The sequence below is a fragment of the Anomaloglossus baeobatrachus genome, chromosome 6 (assembly GCF_048569485.1).
Source record: "Anomaloglossus baeobatrachus isolate aAnoBae1 chromosome 6, aAnoBae1.hap1, whole genome shotgun sequence".
Taxonomy (NCBI): Eukaryota; Metazoa; Chordata; class Amphibia; order Anura; family Aromobatidae; genus Anomaloglossus; species Anomaloglossus baeobatrachus.
Window position 1 is genome coordinate 531,401,544 of NC_134358.1, and position 20,894 is coordinate 531,422,437.

General features: G+C 44.6%; 1 long non-coding RNA gene across 1 annotated transcript; it reads left to right on the forward strand.

Moving 5' to 3' along the window:
• The first annotated feature begins 2,818 nt into the window (after positions 1-2,818).
• LOC142244553 (uncharacterized) lies at positions 2,819-16,266 on the forward strand. Its single transcript, XR_012724587.1, has 5 exons — positions 2,819-2,908; positions 12,794-12,831; positions 14,748-14,863; positions 15,133-15,360; positions 16,221-16,266. It is a non-coding gene; the product is annotated as an uncharacterized LOC142244553 (long non-coding RNA).
• The last annotated feature ends 4,628 nt before the right edge of the window (positions 16,267-20,894 follow it).

Sequence of the window (20,894 nt, forward strand, 5' to 3'; positions counted from 1 at the left end):
AATGTTTTAATTTATTAAATAAAATGTAATAAATACTACATGGGTATAGTGATACAGATCATTGGAATCATATTTATTATTTAAGTTAAGTAGTCCAAACAAAATCTGAAATTTGATGAAAAAATGTTTCGCTTGTGTCTCAATTTTCTGTATAAATTGAGCAGAGTGAGAGCTTGTTTTATGTGGGGGTTTTTTTTTTCAAATAAAAATTGCAACAAATTATTGACCAGTCATAATTCTGCCATTTCGATTTTTTTCTCTTTGCAGCTTTTATCGGTCAGGTTACTAATTTCATATTTTGATAGATAAGACTTTTACTGACACAGGATCAATGGGTTTGTTTTTTTAGTATTTTTATTTCCTTACTTTTAATGGTAGGGAAAAAGAGGATAATTCAAATGTTTAAATATTGTATTTTTCACTTTATTTTTTAGTCTCCATAGTGGATTTACATCAGTGAATGGTTAATGCTTTTACTATATTACTATATTGCTATTGTAGTAAAAATCAGGGTCTCCTATGATGACCAACCACAGGCTTGCCTTCACTAGAGTGCTGTCATGGCAAAAACGCCACCAGCCGGCCCATGACTGCCATGGCATCTCATTTGCACCCCATTAATACGTTGTGGGGCCCCTTTGGGCCAGAATAACAGCATGCACCAAGACTGAATGTCTGAAAGGGAATCTGTCAGCAGGTTTTTTTCAACAATGTGTCATTTATTAACCTATGTGGTGGTGTTTACTTATAGTGAAGGTTTTATCAGCTGGGATTAGCATTACTAGACTACTTCAGTCCTACCATGTCTACTCTGATTAGCACCTCTCTATCTATAGACTTTGTACATAGGGAGCCTGGTGTGGGCGGGTTAACTTTCTGAGCTCTTCTGCATTGCTAAATCGAAACACTCTGTGTCAGAACTGCTGCACCCAGTAAACAAAGTGATACATAATTGGATTCAGAGTCTCTTAGCTTACATCATGCTATTCTCAGATGAAGTAGCAAAAACCTGCTGACAGATTCCCTTTAAATGTCAGTATCAGAGATTGACAGCAGTATTTGACACATTAATACAGTGACATACCATTAATAGAGGCAAATAACAGGGCTGGTGGGGAAAATTGACTGGGAATTCACTGTAAAAGGATAATACTGTGTGAAGGACATTTTAGAGGCATCACACTTGATTGGGACTAAAAAAGAGGTATCATATTGGGTTAAAATACTGAGGGGCTACAGTTGAGGCACCATTTCTGTGTACACTCCCTGACAGAAGTTCTGTTGCTTATGCATGTTATGTAAATAAAAGCTTATGACCTGACTTTAAATTCATCCATTGGTTTTATAAATTACTCTTTTGAAAGCTGAAACCCTCCAAAATTTGGTTTAGGTTATGAAAATAAAGTTGCTGCAAAGCTGAAATATTGATCATTTAATGAACACATAAAGGTCAGCTTTTGGCAAGATAAAAGTTTTGTCGCCTTGTCATATAATGCGCCCAATCCTAGTTTACCTGGAGGTTTAAGGTGCTCATCTATATAAATTTCTTGAGGAGTCTAGCAGTGTCCCCCATTGATAAGATGCACCAAACTCATTAACCCCCTCACGCCCCTGCCTGTTTTCACCTCCCTGATTAGGCAAATTGTTTCAATTCTGACCAATGTCACTTTACGAGGTAATGACTCTGGAATGGTTCAACGAAATAAAGTGATTCTAAGACTGTTTTTCATGACATATTGTACTTCATGTTACTGGTAAATTTAGAACGATATTTTTTGTGTTTGTTTTTGAAAATATTGGAAATTTGGTAAAAATTTTAAAAGTTCACAATTTTCAAACTTTTAATTTTTATGTGGTTAAGCCAAAGCGTTATGTCACACAAAGTAGTTCATAAATAACATTTCCCACATGTCTACATTACATCAGCACCATTTTTGAAACATATTTTTTTGTTACAAAGTTAAAAAGGTTAAAGGTTTAGCAGCAATTTCTCATTTGTCCAACAAAATTTACAAAACTATATTTTTAGGGACCACATCACATTTGAAGTAACGTCGCAAGGCCTATGTGACAGAAAATATCCAAAAGTGACACCATTCTAAAAACTGCACCCCTCAAAGTGTTTACCCCAAAGAGGGAGGGGCTTGACTAAGCGGATACCACTAATATGTTGTTTTAACTCCAGATTACCAATTTTAACAAGGGGAATATGTAAACAAAAATGGCTCCATAATGTGTGAGACAATTTCTCCTGAATGTGGCAATACCTCACATATGACTTTACAGTACTGTTTGGCCACATGGCAGGGCTTGGGAGGGAAGGAGCGCTATTTGACTTTCGGGGCACAGATTTTCCTACAATTGCTTGTGGACTCCATTTGCAGACCCGCTAAGTGACAGAAACGCAGAATCCCCCTCAAGTGACCACATTTTGGAAATTACATCCATCTAGGAATTCATTTACGGGTGTAGTGACTATTAAAATGCCTATTGTAATTATTACAGCCATTCTAATATGGATTTTCAAAGTAAATATGTAGGGGAGTGCAGCCCCTACTAAGGATGTTGCTTCACTGTACTTTCTGTGTTGTATTGCGCTGTAGCTTTAAGAGACTGGCTCATAAGCAGAGCAGAATGGTATGGCCCAGATCTCCCCCTAATGCTGGAGCTGACTTGGTATGATCGGAGAGAAGTAAAAAAAAGAAGCAGGAAGGGAGACTGTGTCTGTGTGTATTCCAGGACGTGCTGAGGGGTGCAGAGATAGGAGAGTCGGATTCCGGTCTGCCAGATGAGCACAGCTGTCCAGTGGAATTGGGGAAAGGAGTTCTGCATAGCCCCCCTGGAGTGAAGTGCACACCACAGTACTGATGAGCCCCAGAGCTGACCGGTCCTTCGGACGGAGCCGTGAGTGAGTACCCGGGTACGGCGGTGAGGGAACCAGTATAGGCCTCCATAGTGAGAGTGCGGTATCCGCACAGTTCCTTTAAAGGTGACCAGCCAGGTTAGTGGATAGAGTAGGATTGGTTAGTGTTGTATATGTGCATATCGTTGTATTGCTATTTGAACCTGTATTGCTTACTGTACTAGTTGTGGCGACCTGGCCTGTCCGCCTCAGCTAAACTATACCCGATTGTATCTGGCGTTGTCTCTTTGACCGTTTGTTCCTTTTTGCCCCTATCCCACCGCTGCTCTGCAGCTTCCGTTTGTTACCCTGATAAATAAACTTTCTTCTTGGTTTACCAGTTAAAACCTGCTTTACATGTTACAATTAATCGTGCAATCGCATTTGCGATCGCACCTGCTCCCATCGTTTGTGCGGCACGGGCAATTTCTTGCCCGTGACGCACAATGCTGTAACCCACCGTCACATGTACTTAACTTCCAAATGACCTTGCTGTGGGCGGCGAACATCCTCTTCCTGAAGGGGGAGGGACGTTCGGCGTCACACAGCGGCCAGCCAATAGAAGAGGAGGGGCGGAGATGAGCGGGACGTAAACATCCCGCCCACCTCCTTCCTTCAGCATGGCCGGCGGCCTCAGGTAAGCTGCAGTTCATCGTTCCCGGGGTGTTACATGGTGCGATGTGTGCTGCCTTGGGAACAATGAACAACAGGACCTTCGATTTTTAGAAAATGAGCGACGTGTCAACGATGAATGAGAAGGTGAGTATTTCTGCTAGTTCATAGCTGTCACACTCTACGATATCACTAACGATGTGCGTCACTTACGACGTGACCCCGCCGACATCTCGTTAGATATATCGTAGCGTGTAAAGCCCGCTTAAGTCTGTCTGATCCTGTGACTTGCTCTGCAGAGCGACGGCCCTCGGTCCAAGTGGCGCTGCAAGCAGGGTCACGTTTAACAAAATGGAGGCTGCAGTTAGTCATGGGGGAAGTGTTGCGTCTGGAGCTAATATGGCCGGCGCGGCAAGGATCCTCCCGGTGGGCACTATACAGGCCCGTTCTGACCATAGGGCAATTCTGGCAAATGCCAGATGGGCCGGTCCCTGTACTGGGCCGGTGCCTGTAGTGGGTCACTTTATCTGCAGTCACTGCCGCGCTCCTCTGCAGTGTGTGCATGCCGGGCACACTAGATGCAGCAGGAGCAGGAGGTAGCATGCTGTGCTGTGTCGGCCCTGCTGTGTGACAGTGTGCTCGGCATGCACACACTGCTGAGGAGCGCGGCGGTGGCGGTGCCGGTGACTGCAGCTTCCTCCTGTCTATTCAAATGTACTTGCGTCTTTCAGACGTAAATACATGTGAACAGTGCACTGGGACTGGGCCCCGCCCCAGACGTGCAGCAACGTGATGAGATCAGCACCTTGCTGATGTCACACAGTGATGCGGGCGCCACACTGGATGGATGCATCAGGCAGCGGTAAGAGCTCCATGGAGGAGCCAAAGATGAAAGCTTTAATTAAAGGGGATGAGTGGGGAGGGTCTGAGGAGACATACCGGGGAACATTTGTGAAGGAACACAGCTTTGTGACAGGCAGAGGGGGAGTACTGTATTCCGAGGGAGGGGGGAGGCAGGAGTGTGTAGTGATGGGGTAGTGTAATTTGTGTGTGTAGGAGGTGATGGGGGGTGCATTGTATTATGTCTGGGGAGGGGGTAATGGAGGGTGCATTGTATTGTGTGTGGGGAGGGGGTAATGGGGGGTGCATTATATTGTGTGTGTGTATGTGGGGAGGGGGTATTGGGGGGTGCATTGTATTTGTGTGTGTGTGTGTGTGTGTGTGTGTGTAGGGGGTGATGGGGGGGTGCATTGTATTTGTGTGTGTTGGGGGTGATGGGCGGGTGCATTGTATTATGTGTGTGTGTGTGTGTGGGGAGGGGTAATGGAGGGTGCATTTTATTGTGTGTGTGTGTGTGGGGAGGGGTAATGGAGGGTGCATTGTATTGTGTGTGTGTGTGTGTGTGTGAGGGGGAATAGGGGTGCATTGTATTGTGTGTGGGGGGGTAGGGGTAATGGAGGGTGCATTGTATTGTGTGTGTGTGTGGGTGGAGTGGATTAAAATAGAGCAGTTTGGGGGGGAATGTATAAATAAATAATAATAATAATAATAATAATAAAGGGGCAATATGGGGAGATATTATGGAGAGAGGCAGTGTGGGGGTATATTATAAAGAGAGCAGTGTGGAGAGGACATTATGGAGAGAAACTGTGTATGGGGACATTATGGAAAGAGGCAGTGTGGGGGTATATTAAGAAGAGAGGCAGTGTAGGAGGTATTTTGGATAAGAGCAGTGTGGGGGGGGATATTTTGTGAAGGAAGCACAGCAATTTTTTATTCAGGGGCACAGCATGGGAGATTATTTGTGATATTGCCTGCGTCTTATCAGTATTGTGGTTCCTGTATGGTCTGCAGTCTGATAACAACAACTCCCAGCATCTCCTTACAATTGTTAAGGACAAGCTGGGAGTTGTAGATTCCGGCATCTTCCGAGCCTTCCCATTGATTTGCATTGTAAAATACACAGCGTTTTCCGAGTGGGAAACACCAGAAGAATGGAGCGGTCACTTCTTTTAATCACTTGGTGGTTTTAGAAATCTGAAGTGCGTAAAAGATGCTCAAAATCCTGATCCTGTGCGCAGCGAGGAGATGCAGATGGTCATTCCAGTATTTTTCATAGTAGTTTCCATGGTGCGATCTGCCCCCAAAAAATGTTATTGCACATTCCCTAAGTGGTATGTGTCCAAAATTATCACCAGTGACAACCACAGCTTCCCTGATCACCTATCTGTAGAATAGGTCATCAATATTTGTTCAGAGGGATCTGATTTTGTATCCCTGCCCATCAGCTATGTGACCGCAGCATTATATGCAGAGCAGCATCTTCTTCATTATCTGCGAGACCCGGCTCTGTAGGCAAAATAGCGCCTTCACCCGGTCCTGCAACTAAGAGCAATAAATAGGCCTGAGCTGTAATACTGGACACAGCCGTGACTACATGTTATATGATCGTGTTACACAACCTACAAGTGCACAAAGATATTACACATTCAACACGCGAAATGTGGGCTTGTGCACCCCCAAATACCAGGGCTGAATTATAGCCCCAATCCGGCCCTGGCACTATATTTAATGTCCTGCCCAAATTTGATGGAAAGAACATGCTGCTGTCTAACTGGGTTTCACGGCTGCACAGTGTACTTAAGGTTTATGGGATCTGCCCTGAGCTGGCAGTCTTAGGAGGGGAAGCACACAGAGGAGTCTGCTTCCTCCTGTCTATTCAAATGTACTTGCGAGGAGCCAGGCGGTTGGCCCCACCCACCGAGGAGTTCACAGTCTTGGAGGCGGGAAAAGGAAGGAAGTGCAGTTAGGGAGAGTGAACTGGAAGGAGCGAAGTGGCAGTTGAGGAGTAAACTGACCGTGTCCGGGTACATGGCCCGGGCACCTACAGCAAGGTCGGCAGACAGTGGTGACCGTCTGCAGGAGGGGCTGGTTGACGTGAACCGTAAGGACCGGGGACGGGCGGTGGCCCGCCGGTACCGGACCGGGGAGCGAAGAGAAGCCAGCACCATTCGGCAGGGCCTACGGACCCCGACCAGGCTTGGAGTCGCCGTAAAACCGGTCAAATCCGTTAGCGAAGGGAACCTCCGGGGTTTCCCAGCAGCCAAGACCCGATTGAAGGCAACCGCTCAAACCGTGAAGGGAAATACAGTCACCGCCAAGGCTACAGTTCCCAGGGCCAGAGCCTGCGGGCAAAAGGGGCTCCCTCAGCATCCATCCAAGCTGGGGAGCGGGTTACCGGTGGGAAGCCATCAGAACCGAGAACATACAGTTAGGTCCAGAAATATTTGGACAGTGACACAATTTTCGCGAGTTGGGCTCTGCATGCCACCACATTGGATTTGAAATGAAACCTCTACAACAGAATTCAAGTGCAGATTGTAACGTTTAATTTGAAGGTTTGAACAAAAATATCTGATAGAAATTGTAGGAATTGTACACATTTCTTTACAAACACTCCACATTTTAGGAGGTCAAAAGTAATTGGACAAATAAACCAAACCCAAACAAAATATTTTTATTTTCAATATTTTGTTGCGAATCCTTTGGAGGCAATCACTGCCTTAAGTCTGGAACCCATGGACATCACCAAACGCTGGGTTTCCTCCTTCTTAATGCTTTGCCAGGCCTTTACAGCCGCAGCCTTCAGGTCTTGCTTGTTTGTGGGTCTTTCCGTCTTAAGTCTGGATTTGAGCAAGTGAAATGCATGCTCATTGGGTTAAGATCTGGTGATTGACTTGGCCATTGCAGAATGTTCCACTTTTTTGCACTCATGAACTCCTGGGTAGCTTTGGCTGTATGTTTGGGGTCATTGTCCATCTGTACTATGAAGCGCCGTCCGATCAACTTTGCGGCATTTGGCTGAATGTGGGCTGAAAGTATATCCCGGTACACTTCAGAATTCATCCGGCTACTCTTGTCTGCTGTTATGTCATCAATAAACACAAGTGACCCAGTGCCATTGAAAGCCATGCATGCCCATGCCATCACGTTGCCTCCACCATGTTTTACAGAGGATGTGGTGTGCCTTGGATCATGTGCCGTTCCCTTTCTTCTCCAAACTTTTTTCTTCCCATCATTCTGGTACAGGTTGATCTTGGTCTCATCTGTCCATAGAATACTTTTCCAGAACTGAGCTGGCTTCATGAGGTGTTTTTCAGCAAATTTAACTCTGGCCTGTCTATTTTTGGAATTGATGAATGGTTTGCATCTAGATGTGAACCCTTTGTATTTACTTTCATGGAGTCTTCTCTTTACTGTTGACTTAGAGACAGATACACCTACTTCACTGAGAGTGTTCTGGACTTCAGTTGATGTTGTGAACGGGTTCTTCTTCACCAAAGAAAGTATGCAGCGATCATCCACCACTGTTGTCATCCGTGGACGCCCAGGCCTTTTTGAGTTCCCAAGCTCACCAGTCAATTCCTTTTTTCTCAGAATGTACCCGACTGTTGATTTTGCTACTCCAAGCATGTCTGCTATCTCTCTGATGGATTTTTTCAGCCTCAGGATGTTCTGCTTCACCTCAATTGAGCGTTCCTTAGACCGCATGTTGTCTGGTCACAGCAACAGCTTCCAAATGCAAAACCACACACCTGTAATCAACCCCAAACCTTTTTACTTCATTGATTACAGGTTAACGAGGGAGACGCCTTCAGAGTTAATTGCAGCCCTTAGAGTCCCTTGTCCAATTACTTTTGGTCCCTTGAAAAAGAGGAGGCTATGCATTACAGAGCTATGATTCCTAAACCCTTTCTCCGATTTGGATGTGAAAACTCTCATATTGCAGCTGGGAGTGTGCACTTTCAGCCCATATTATATATATATAATTGTATTTCTGAACATGGTTTTGTAAACAGCTAAAATAACAAAACTTGTGTCACTGTCCAAATATTTCTGGACCTAACTGTAACACAGGTGCAGGGAAAGGCAGTCACCGCCAACCTACCGGGAGAAAAACCACCGCAGCCGTCAGTGGGACCCGTCCATCCAGCCGTTTGTTTTACCGGAGACTTTGCATTCATCATTGGCTGAGTGAGTACCACTGTGCCGTGCGGCACCGCGCTGCCCCCGCGACCCTGCACCTCACCAGGTCCCGTAACCCACCTGCCATTCCTCCCTCACCGGGCCCCGGGACAACCCACCCCCCTACCCACGGAGGGGAAAAACAACATCTAAGCTGCTCCCCGTCATCGCTCCCGGGATCCCCGTCCAGAGCAGTGGTGGTGTCACAACCTCACCACAACCATGGGTGGCGTCACGGACAATAAATCCCCAAAACCATTCCCCTTTTCACTCACGGGCGAGGAGCGCCGCTCGAGTCCCCGGATCCGGCCCACCGCTCGAGCCACCGAGCAGAAAGCGAAGCAACCCTGAGCCGGACCCGAGCGTGGTGAGCGCAGCGTCCTCCTCCCCGCCCGCGACAGGGGCAGCACACATGCATATAAACGACAATCAAGAAAAATATGTAAACAATGGGGGAATATAAAGTGCAGTAAGGATTTGTACACTGTGTGCAGAATTATTGGACAAATGAGTATTTTGATCACATGATACTTTTTATACATGTCCTACTCCAAGCTGTATAGGCTTGAGATCCAACTACCAATTAAGTAAATCAGGTGATGTGCATCTCTGTAATGAGGAGGGGTGCGGTGTTATGACATCAACACCCTATATAAGGTGTGCTTAATTATTAGGCAACTTCCTTTCCTTTGGCAAAATGGGTCAGAAGAGAGATTTGACGGGCTCTGAAAAGTCCAAAATTGGTAGATGCCTTGCAGAGGGATGCGGCATTCTTGAAATTGCCGAACTTTTGAAGCGTGATCACAGTGAACAATCAAGCGTTTAATGGCAAATAGCCAACAGGGACGCAAGAAGTGTGTTGGGCAAAAAAGGCGCAAAATAACTGCCCATGAATTGAGGAAAATCAAGCGTGAAGCTGCCAAGATGCCATTTGCCACCAGTTTGGCCATATTTAATAGCTGCAACGTTACTGGAGTATCAAAAAGCACAAGGCGTGCCATACTCAGGGACATGGCCAAGGTAAGGAAGGCTGAAAAACGACCACCTTTGAACAAGAAACATAAGATAAAACGTCAAGACTGGGCCAAGAAATATCTTAAAACTAATTTTTCAAAGGTTTTATGGACTGATGAAATGAGAGTGACTCTTGATGGGCCAGATGGATGGGCCAGAGGCTGATCAGTAAAGGGCAGAGAGCTCCACTCCGATGTCAGCAAGGTGGAGGTGGGGTACTGGTATTGGCTGGTATCCTCAAAGATGAACTTGTGGGACCTTTTCAGGTTGAGGATTGAGTGAAGTTCAACTCCAAGATCTACTGCCAGTTTCTGGAAGACAACTTCTTCAAGCAGTGGTATCATTAAAAAAAACCATGATTTTCATGCAGGACAATGCTCCATCACATGCATCCAACTACTCCACAGCGTGGCTGGCCAGTAAAGGTCTAAAAGATGAAAAAATAATGACATGGCCCCATTGTTCACCTGATCTGAACCCCATAGAGAACCTGTGGTCCCCCATAAAATGTGAGAACTACAGGGAGGGAAAACAGTACACCTCTCGGAACAGTGTCTGGGAAGCTGTGGTGGCTGCTGCACGAAATGTTGATCGTAAACAGATCAAGCAACTGACAGAATCTATGGATAGTAGGTTGTTGAGTGTCATCATAAAAATAGGTGGCTATATTGGTCAATTATTTTTGGGGGGTTTTGTTTTTGCATGTCAGAAATGTTTATTTCTACATTTTGTGCAGTTACCGTATTTTTCGGACTATAAGACGCACTTTTTTTCCCCAAAATGTTGGGGGAAAGTGGGGGGTGCGTCTTATAGTCTGAATGTAGGGCTGCGGGGAATGAGGGTGCTGCGGTGGAGCGGGTCATCGGGGGCATGAGCAGGCTGCAGCATCTTTCCCGTGACCACATGGGCCCGCTCATTTCATATGCACGTCCATCCTCCCGCCCATCTCTCAGCGCTGAAGCCGGCGCTGAGAAGTGGGCGGGGTGATGGGCGGGGATGCGCGCATAGTAAACAGCCGGCCCGCATGATCACCCCTGGCAACTACAGCCTGGAGTGAACATGTGCGGCTGTATTCACTGCCCCCCACGCATCATCATCAGCGCGGGGTGCAGTGAATCAGTACACTCACCGGCCACGATCCCTGCAGTACCGCGATCTCCTCCTGTCTGCCGGCTGCGGCTGTGTGTGGAGACTAGCGGTGCTCACAGTAAGGACGTCATCGCTGTGCGCACGTGTCCACACGCAGCCGCGGCCGGCACAGGCAGGAGGACATCGCAATGCTGCAGGGAGCGTGGCCGGCTCCACACAGGTAAGCGGCGCTGCTGCTGGCACTGATGGGAGGAGGAGCGATGCTGCAAGGAGCGAGGAAAGGTGAGAATAAACGTTTATTTTTTTTTGTGTGCCCCAGGATGCGGCAATATAGCAGGATAGGGGTATATAGCAAGATGACGGCATATAGCAGGATGGGGTTATATTATGAGCAGAATGGGAGTATATAGCAGGGTGGGGGTATATAGCAGGATAGGGGTATATAGCAGGATGACAGCATATAGCAGGATGGGGGTATATAGCAGGATGGGGGTATATAGCAGGATGGGGGTATATAGCAAGGTGGGGGTATATAGCAGGATGGGAGCACATACCAGGATGGGGGTATATAGCAGGATGGGGGTATATAGCAGGATGGGGGTATATAGCAGGATGGGGTATATATCAGGATGGGGGTATGAAGCAGGGTGGGGTATATAGCAGGATGGGAGCACATACCAGGATAAGGGTATATAGCAGGATGGGGGTATATAGCAGGATGGGGGTATATAGCAGGATGCGGCCATACACCAAGATGGGGTATATAGCAGGATGCGGCCATATGCCAGGATGGGGTATATAGCAGGATGTGGCCATATGCCATGATGGGGTATATAGCAGGATGGGAGCACATACCAGGATGGCAGTATATAGCAGGATGGCAGTATATAGCAGTATGTGGGCTATAGCAGGATGAGGGACATATATATACAAGGCAGGAAGATCATTACCAGGATGGGGTACCTGAGTTAGAGAATTTGGGGAGATTACCCCATAACAGTGTCAGCAGCAGGTCCTCGCCCCAAGTGTGTCATGACCACATTTTTTGCTGAAAATTTTATTTTCCTATTTTCCTCCTCTAAAACCAGGGTGCGTCTTATGGTCCAGTGCATCTTATAGTCCGGTGCATCTTATAGTTCGAAAAATACGGTATATTGGCTTACCTTGTGAAAATAAACAAGTGAGGTGGGAATATATTTGGTTTTTATTAAGTTGCCTAATAATTCTGCACAGTAATACTTACCTGCAAAACAGATATTCTCCTAAGATAGCCAAATCCAAAAAAATCCCACTCAAACTTCCAAAAATATTAAGCTTTGATATTTGAGTCTTTTGGATTGATTGAGAACATAATTGTTGATCAATAATAAAAAAAAATCCTCTAAAATACAACTTGCCTAATAATTCTGCACACAGTGTATTCTTTCACTACCAATTTGCATCTGCAGAGGTGCACCAGATCACCTGTGTGGTAATCACATGATCTATGAAGGGAATTATGTGACATGTGATACATCGGGTGCTGGGGGGGCCCACGCCTTCAAAAACTGCCCAGCGTCCTGGCTACAGTTAATTTGCCCCTGGTTAAATGTATAATTTAATTTTTCTGACTCAGATGATAAAAAAAATCCAGATCAGCGGTGCAGTCAGCGGTGCAGTCAGCGGTGCAGTCAGCGGTGCAGTCAGCGGTGCAGTCATAGGTGCTCTGGACTTCCCTACAGGGCAAAGCATCGCGATTGAAGAACCATCTGTCAGTCAAAGCCCACCATCAAGATAGTTTTCACATGTGACTAAGAAATGTGTTACCTGCTACTCCAGTTCTGCTGTGTGCAGGCGCTCTTCTAGTAGATGGGATGTACAGAGCGGAGTCACTTCCGGTTCTTGGATGGTGGAATTTGGCATCACTTCCTGTGACCGGCCTGAAAACTTCAGCAACAGGGCAAAGTGCAAGAGGAAGCAGTGGGTGCACTGATGGTGAAAGCTGACGTGCACTGTGCATTGATTTTTGTTGTCCCTCCTCCAAGTCAGATTTGGTTGTAGAATTTGCGGTGGCATCTCCTGCTATTGTGTTTAAAGTTGAATATTTGGTTAGAGGCGAAGCAGATACCTCAATGCTCTAAATCCATTGCTTATTCTCTTTCCTGTTTTCAGTTCCAGAGATTTCAGGAGCTTGTGCCAGAGGACAACAGGTAAGAGAAGGGGAGCCGAGGGCAGCTCTGAGGCATGAACTAATCTCAGACATGGTCTATTTACAAAGATCTGTTGTCACGTTCACCTGGTCAGGATATGTTGCAGCATGGAGAAAGTGGTGCCTTTTTATGATAAATAAGGGCTGATCACCTTTTTTGTAGAACAGAACACTATGCTCTGCCTTTTTGCTTACAGCTGTTTAACCTTTTCATGTCACATGACATATGGAGTACGTCATGGATCGTGTCAGTGTAATCCAAGCCATGGGCAGCCGGCAACGATCCCTACATACTGTATCTCAGCTGATTTGAATAGCTGACATATGTGCCTACCAGGCACGAGTGGATTCATGATCCACCCGCTTCTGTTAACCCCTTAGATTGCGCTGTGAAAATGTCACAGTGCAGTGTAATTGCTGGACGCGGTAAACATGGTTGTTTACCATCGGATGTCACGTGACGAGGTCACGTGAAGCCAATGGTTGCCATGTAATGGATCATGTGATGACTCTTGTAGCTCTCATGAGTCACTTCCTCTTACACCCGGCAGTGCGCCGTGTGTGAGAAGAGAGCTGCATTTCAGAAGATCTCAGCTGTACAGCAGTGATCTACAGAAGTGAACAAGCTGGGGGGACTAGTAAAATGAAAAAAAGTTCAAAAAAGTTTTAAAAAATGAAAATAAAAAAAACTAAAAGTTTAAATCACCTCCCCATTTGCCGCATTCAAAATTAAAGGGTTAAAAAAATAAAAAATATAGATATATTTAACATTGCCGCCTTCAGAAATGCCCGATCTATCAAGATAAAAAATCAATTTATCTAATCGGTAAACGGCGTAGTGGCAAAAAATTCCAAACGCTAAAATTACATTTTTTTCTCACTGCTAATTTTGTGCAAAATGCAATAACAGGTGATCAAAACGTAGCATCTACGCAAAAATGGTACCATTAAAAATGTCAGCTCGACAAGCAAAAAAATGAGGACTCTATATGGGTTTCGGAAAATGGCGCAAAAAGTGTCGCCACTTTTTTTTGGAGAAACTTGTGATTTTTTTTAACCCCTTAGATAAAAGTAAACCTATACATGTTTGGTGTCTTCAAACTCGAACCAACCTGAGGCATCACACCGACACATCAGTTTTACCATATAGTGAACACGGTGAATAAAATATCCCAAAAACAGATGTGCGATCACACTTTGTTTTGCAATTTTTCCTCACTTAGAATTTTTTTGCTTTTTTCCAGTACACTATATGGTAAAAATCATGGTTTCATTTAAAAGTACAACTCGTCCTGCAAAAAATAAGCCCTTATGCGGCAAAATTGACTGAAAAATAAAAACGTTATGGCTCTCGGATGAAGGGGAGCAAAAAAAAAACAAAATGGAAAATCGCCCCGGGGTGAAGGGCTTAAAGAGCATCTGGCATATTATTCTGTAATGCAATTTTAGGCAGGTATTTAATTTTAAATTTTTATTGTCATTAAACTAATAATAAAATGCTATAAGAAAGGGAATCATTTTCCCGGCAGGAGAGGTCCAATCTTGCCTTATTAGTTGTTAAGTTTGTATCAACATAATTGGTGAAAGGAAAGGGGTAAGTCCAGTTCACCACATGTTACCTTGATTGGGTCTGGAGCACGGAAAGAGTCTCTGCCAAAGACGCCAATAAATGAGAGATAACAGAAAAAGATCCAGATGCACAGTCATAAAAATAACTTCATTTATTGATACAGAATAAATATTTTGATATTTTCAACAACAGGCTTATATTGTAAATCACCGAGGCGTTTCTGGAGCGTCAAAGATAATTGGTGATCTTTTGCCTTGGAGTACATTTTCCTGTTCAGAGAAAAGGAAATAGTTTTCTTGGTGGTAGAAGTCCGATCTTGACTTTTTGGTTGTTGCATTTTTGTTAAGGTAATTGGTGAGCTTTTGCCACTGAGTGAATTCTTCTATGCAGTGACGGATGTTCATGATGTGCGATCAAGACGGTAGGACCATGTAGACGGGTGGTTGACAGTAACGCATCTTTGGTAAGTTGCTTTCTAGTTTCCTGGGTACCGGGCTGCCGGGTGGGTATCACTTATTGATTTATAGTGAATTATGCCCCTTGATAATCTGTCAATACATAATGGTTCTTTCACAACACTTAAAGAGTCTCGGGTTGATTGGTGAGAGATTTTCTTTACATTCTTTCCTCGTTGAAGCTGCAACAGTCGTCGTTGGGGATGGTTGGATTTCTTATCTTGTAAGGGCAGAATGGTAGATTGGTCAATTATTTCCTTTTCTTATTTTTTTTCAGGCATCACTTTATGGATTTTTGGCCATTCATTTGTGCACTGGGCACTGAACCGAGCCTACAAAAGATTGTATGGTGATAACTTTTCCTGGTCTCTGGATACTTTACGCGTCTACTGGAAGAGCTTTAGAAGACTTTGGTGATAGAGTGCTCTTGACTCCATTCTTGAAATATGTAGTCTCTTTCCTGATCCAGACGCTATTATTTTTCATAGGGTTTGAAACGATGAGGGTAAGGCACCATTGAATGAGTCTTCTGAATTAAGAGGTATCTTTTTCCTGGTTCAGTTGGGAAAGCCAAGATCAAATTCTAGCTTTATAGTCCATGATAACTGTATAACATTAAAAGGAACCCCCAATTAAAGATTTTCTTTATCAGTTATAATTAAAATCAACAAAAAGTGATGTCCCAATATATATAAATTATCTAGTGGGTCGTAGTGGACATTAACCTAAAGCGCAAACAAATGTATGGGGCTGATAGAAAAAAAGGGTAGGGGGGATATTTTTTCCCTAGTGTACCCTAAGGGTCCCTTGGCTCCAAGATTGACCCAATCACATTTATTGACCCCTAAAAGAGGGACATTCCCCTGCCTCAATTGCCTTCAGTGCAACAATGTCCTTAAAGGAAACAAGGTTTACCATCCCCAAACAGGGCAGAGTTATCCCATGAATGGGTTCTTTACTTGTGACTCCTCTTTTGTAGTGTATGTAATCAAATGCCCCTGCAGATTGCTGTATATAGGCGAGACCACGCAACAAGTAAGGGACAGGATCTCACAGCACAAGTCCACCATTCATTGTGAGAAAATGTCTCTCCCACTATCATTCCACTTCCATCAGAAGGGACACAGACTTTCACAGCTTAAAGTCCAAGTGCTAGAACAGATATCCCAGCACAGACGGGGTGGGGTGGTAACAGGGTTACCCTTCTCAAAAAAGGGAATCATTTTCGGATCTTCACCCTACAAACTTTGGAACCTAAAGGCCTAAACAGAGATTTTGACATTACTAGTTATACTTAATATTTAGTTCCATGTTCTTTATCTGGTTTATTTTTACTTTACTTATAATTTTCTCTCTTATTTTTAGTACTGCACGTAACCTGTCATAGGCTGTGGGATCACGTCAATCAAGTATTGGTAGAAGACAATTTTTTTTCCTTCCTTTTTCTCCTGTTATTTTTGTCTATATTGTATTTTTCTTTTTCTTTTCTTTTTTTCTTCTTGTTTTTACTTTATTTATTTTTTATCTTTATTTTTCTTAATTTTATTTCTTTTTTATTTTATTTTTCTTCTTTTTTTTTTTACATTGTATTTTTGTTTTGTTTTTATATTTTCTTGATTTTTTCTTGATTTTTTTATTTTTTTTTTATTCTAGTCTTCTTTTGATTCATGTTTTCTTCTCCCTTTATCTACGTGCAGTACATAGTGATACTTTCTTGTATTTGCTCTAAAATTTCCAATACCCTTCATCTTTTCCTCCTGCTTCCACTTGTGGTGAGAATACAAATTCTGCTGTTTCTTTTAATGTTAATATGTTACCTGACTTTAGAAATGTTGTTAGAGAAATTGTTAGAGAGGTTATTGAAGGTCAGGTTAGGGATGTGCTTCCGGTGAACATGGTTGGCGAGCCTCCTGTGTTAAACAGGTCTGGGGGCGTAGCTGAATCATGTTTAAAGGAAGCCCTAATATGTGAAATGTCCCCTCTAGGTTTTCATCTAAATGCGTCCATGAAGGAGCGCATTTGGAATAAGGAATTTGTAGATCTCTTTTCATTGCTTCCATCCAGCGAGGAGCTGGGTAGGGGTGAGAAAAGAGATGATAAAAGTGAAGGGGAGGATAAAAGGCGCGCTAAATCTTTTTATAATTGGTTACAAGCATTTTGTATTTATTCTGCTGTGCTGGGTGAAAGGTTTCCAGGCTACTGTAGTGGCCTTTTCCAACATCTAGATAGTATTTTTGAGGCATATCGCAATTTTGGCGGTATGGCTTGGCTCAACTATGATGAGTCCTTTAGGCAGAAACTGGCGGTACACCCTTCTATGAAATGGGGGGTTAAAGATGTTGGTTTGTGGATTAATTTAATGCTCCCTTTGAGGAATCAGGGGTCTAGGCAGCCTTACTCAGCACAGCAGGGTAATAGCAAAAAAGGTGTCTGTTTTGCTTTCAATGAGGGACAGTGCAAATGGCTTAGTAATTGCAGGTTTCGGCATGAGTGCTCCTTCTGTGGGGGCACTCATCCCATGTCAAAGTGCTACAAGCGGATTGCACAGTCTCAACAGCAAAATGGCACAAAGGAGATGCTTGTTAAGAGCATGGACTCCAGTGATTCTGGAAAACATGCAACCGTGGATCGAGTGGTTCCCAGATCGGGAGAGAGCTAAATTAATTTCGCAGGGTTTTGATAAAGGTTTCCCTGTCCCTGAATTTTTGGGTGAAGGGTGTGTGTGGGTTGAAAATTTATCTTCGGTGGAAAAATATCGAGAGGTGGTGAAAGAAAAAATTTCTAAGGAAATTAAAGAAGGTAGAGTTGCGGGCCCTTTTACATGCCCGCCATTTGTCAATTTTCGTTTGTCACCTCTGGGTATTGTTCCTAAAAAAGAAGTAGGTAGTTTCAGGTTGATACTTCATCTTTCCTTTCCAAGAGGGGCTTCTTTGAATGATGAAATCGATAAGTCGAAATCATCAGTTAATTATGCTTCTTTTGACCAAGCGGTGGATTTAGTCAGGATTCAAGGGGTTAACGCTTTGTTAGCAAAAGCGGATATCAAGTCTGCTTTTAGGCTTTTGCCGGTTAGTCCCGAAGGCTTTAATTCCTTGGGATTTCAATTTGAGGACGGGTTTTATTTTGATATGTGCCTGCCTATGGGCTTTTCATTGTCGTGTTTTTATTTTGAAGCTTTTTCGACGTTTATTCATTGGTGTGTTAGTTTTGGTTACGTTAAGGGAGGGATTTTGCATTATTTAGATGATTTTTTGTTTGTGGGTGGGTCGTCAGATAGTGTTTGTTTAGCGTTGTTGCATAGATTTCAGGAATTATGTCATAATTTCGGTATCCCATTGGCCGAAGAAAAGACGGTGGGTCCTTGCTGCTGTTTGGAATTTCTTGGTATCACTTTGGATTCAGAAAATATGGAGTGTAGACTACCAGAGGAGAAGGTGGTGAAGTTGAGGTCTGCTTTACAGGTGTTGAAGACAAAACATAAGGCGACTTTAAAGGAGTTTCAGTCAGTATTAGGACTTTTGAATTTTGCTTTACGTGTGATCCCAATGGGGAGAGTTTTCTCTAGGGGTTTGTATGAAGCGACGAAAGGTGTGCACTCTCCTAGAGCTCATATTCGGGTGACGAAGAAGTTGAGAGAAGATTTGTCTATTTGGTGTGGGTTTTTAATGGGCGTAGCTACTTACAATTTTCATTTGTGTCTTCAGATGAGCTGCGGTTATTCACAGGTGTGTCTGTGAGTGTTGGTTACGGTTGTTGCTTTGAAGGTTTTTGGTCGGTTGGGGTTTGGGATAGTACATGGGTTGTCAGAGGGGTTGTAAATAATCGGGTTGTGTTAGAGTTATTTCCTATTGTTGTTGCTAGGGTGGTTTGGGGACCTTATTTAAGGGACAGAAGGATTTTGCTGTTGTCAGAGAGCCAAGGAGTGGTTTTTGCTATTAATACTTTGTCTTCTAAGTGTGTGTGGGCGGCTAGGTTATTGAGGCACTTAGTCTTATTTTGTTTAAAAATGAACATATGGTTGAAAGCTCGCTTGGTTAGTAAGGTTAGCAGCGAAGCAGCTAAAGTTCTTTCTTGTCACCAGCTGGATGTGTTTCGCTCGCTAGTTCCGGACGCGGAAGTAGATGGCATTCCTTGTCCTCCGCACCTGTGGGATCTAATTTGGAATTAATCCCAATTTTTATAAAGAAGTCTGTGGCTTCAAGAACATGGGCTGACTATTCAGCTGCATGGAGAGTCTGGACAGGGTTTTGTGATGCGATGGGTTTTAATTATTATGATAATAACCTGCGATCGGTTATGTTATTGATTAATAGTTTGGGTATGAGGAAATGGTCATTTTCCTCGATTGCAAAATTTTTGGCTGGAGTGTCTTTTTTCTTAAAGCTGGCTGGGAAACCCACATTGGTGAGTTATTTTCCGGTAAAGCAATTTCTAAAAGGATATAAGAGGGAAATGGGTCAGTCGGATAAAAGACTTCCAATTTCCTTTACCCTGCTGAGGAAGCTTTGGTCAGTCCTTAGTTCTGTCTGTAGGGATGCTTACGAAACGTGCCTATTTAGGACTGCTTTTGTCCTGGCATTTTTTGGTGCATTCCGTATTGGGGAAATGGTATCGCGGAGCAAATCAGGCCAGTCGGGCTTGTTATTAGAGGACATAAGAATTTTAAATTCGTCTTTGTTGATTTGTATCCGAAGATCGAAGACAGACCAGTCAGGTAAGGGGTGTTTCATTAAATTGAATGAGGTACCTGGTAATGTTATTTGCCCAGTACAAAATGTGGGGCATCGCAGCCAAGTTTGTGATGCTGCCCCCTGACTGCCGGCCCTAATATGGTTAATAAAGTGATGTCCCCTTTAAGAAGGAGACATCTCACTAGTTATGCAGTGATGCGCAGATGATGTCACTGGCCCCGCCCCCTGTAGTATATATATCTCAGCACATCCCGGGGGCGGCCTCTCTCTGAAGGACCCGGACCTGTCTGGTCAGCCGGAACGATGAACCCGCTTCAGGAAGTGGTAAGAGAGCGTATCGGCAGGGAAGGGAGCAACTGGCTCACGGCGCTTTTAGCCGCGGGTGACTCCGTTCCTGCCGAGGTTCAAACAACAAAGACCGGGGGGCGGAGATCTAAAAGGATTGCCCGCCCTCCGGTGCGTTTGAGCCCACATTTACAGTCAAAAAAGAGCGGGAGGAAATTTACCTCAGGCTCTGTGCGGGAAGCCACGCCCACTCGCGTCTCTGAGGTTACCACTGCGGCTGTGGGAATCCCAGTGGGAGTTTATCAACACAGGCCAGCCATTCAGGGAGATAGGGGTTTTATTGAGTCCGGGCGCTGTTTCACCTCAGAAGGGGCTATTCAAGTGCAGCCGGGTTTGGAATTTTTGGCTCCCATCGCTGGTGGCTGCAAGTTAAGGGAGGGTATAAACGCCCAGCAGGGTAATTTAGTTATTGTTCCCACATACACTGACCTGGGGAGACCCATAATGGGAAATAACCAGATTGTGAGTCAGGGTTCCTCAGAATCCACCAGTGACCCTGCGCCCAGGAGAGATAGCCGAGGCACTATGACAGAGTCTCAGAGGGAGGTAGGGAGAGGGGGTGGGAGGACCCCTACCATATTACAATATGCAGCAAGCCAGCAAACAGAGTGGGTTCCTGGAATTGTAACTCCCCCTACATCTCAGGCCACTCTGCCAATGCTTCCCGCCCCTGTAGGGTCTTCTACGGTGCCTCAGGGCAATAATACCCATGCCCAGGTACTTGCTCAACCGGCTCCTCAAGCATTAGGGGAAATATCTAACCCATCTTTAATGGTACAGAGCGGGGTACAGCAGGTCGCAGCAGGGGCGGTTCATATTACAGAACGGCAGTCGCAGCGGTCATGCGCAGGAACCCTGGCCGGTGCTATGTCACACGGTGCAGGCAGCCGCCATGACTTCTCGTCATCCTAATTATCAAGTGAACGGTACGGGCATCGTCACTCAGGGCAGTACGGGCATCGTCGGCATAGTAGACGTAATAGGAGGTCGAGATCCAGACGGC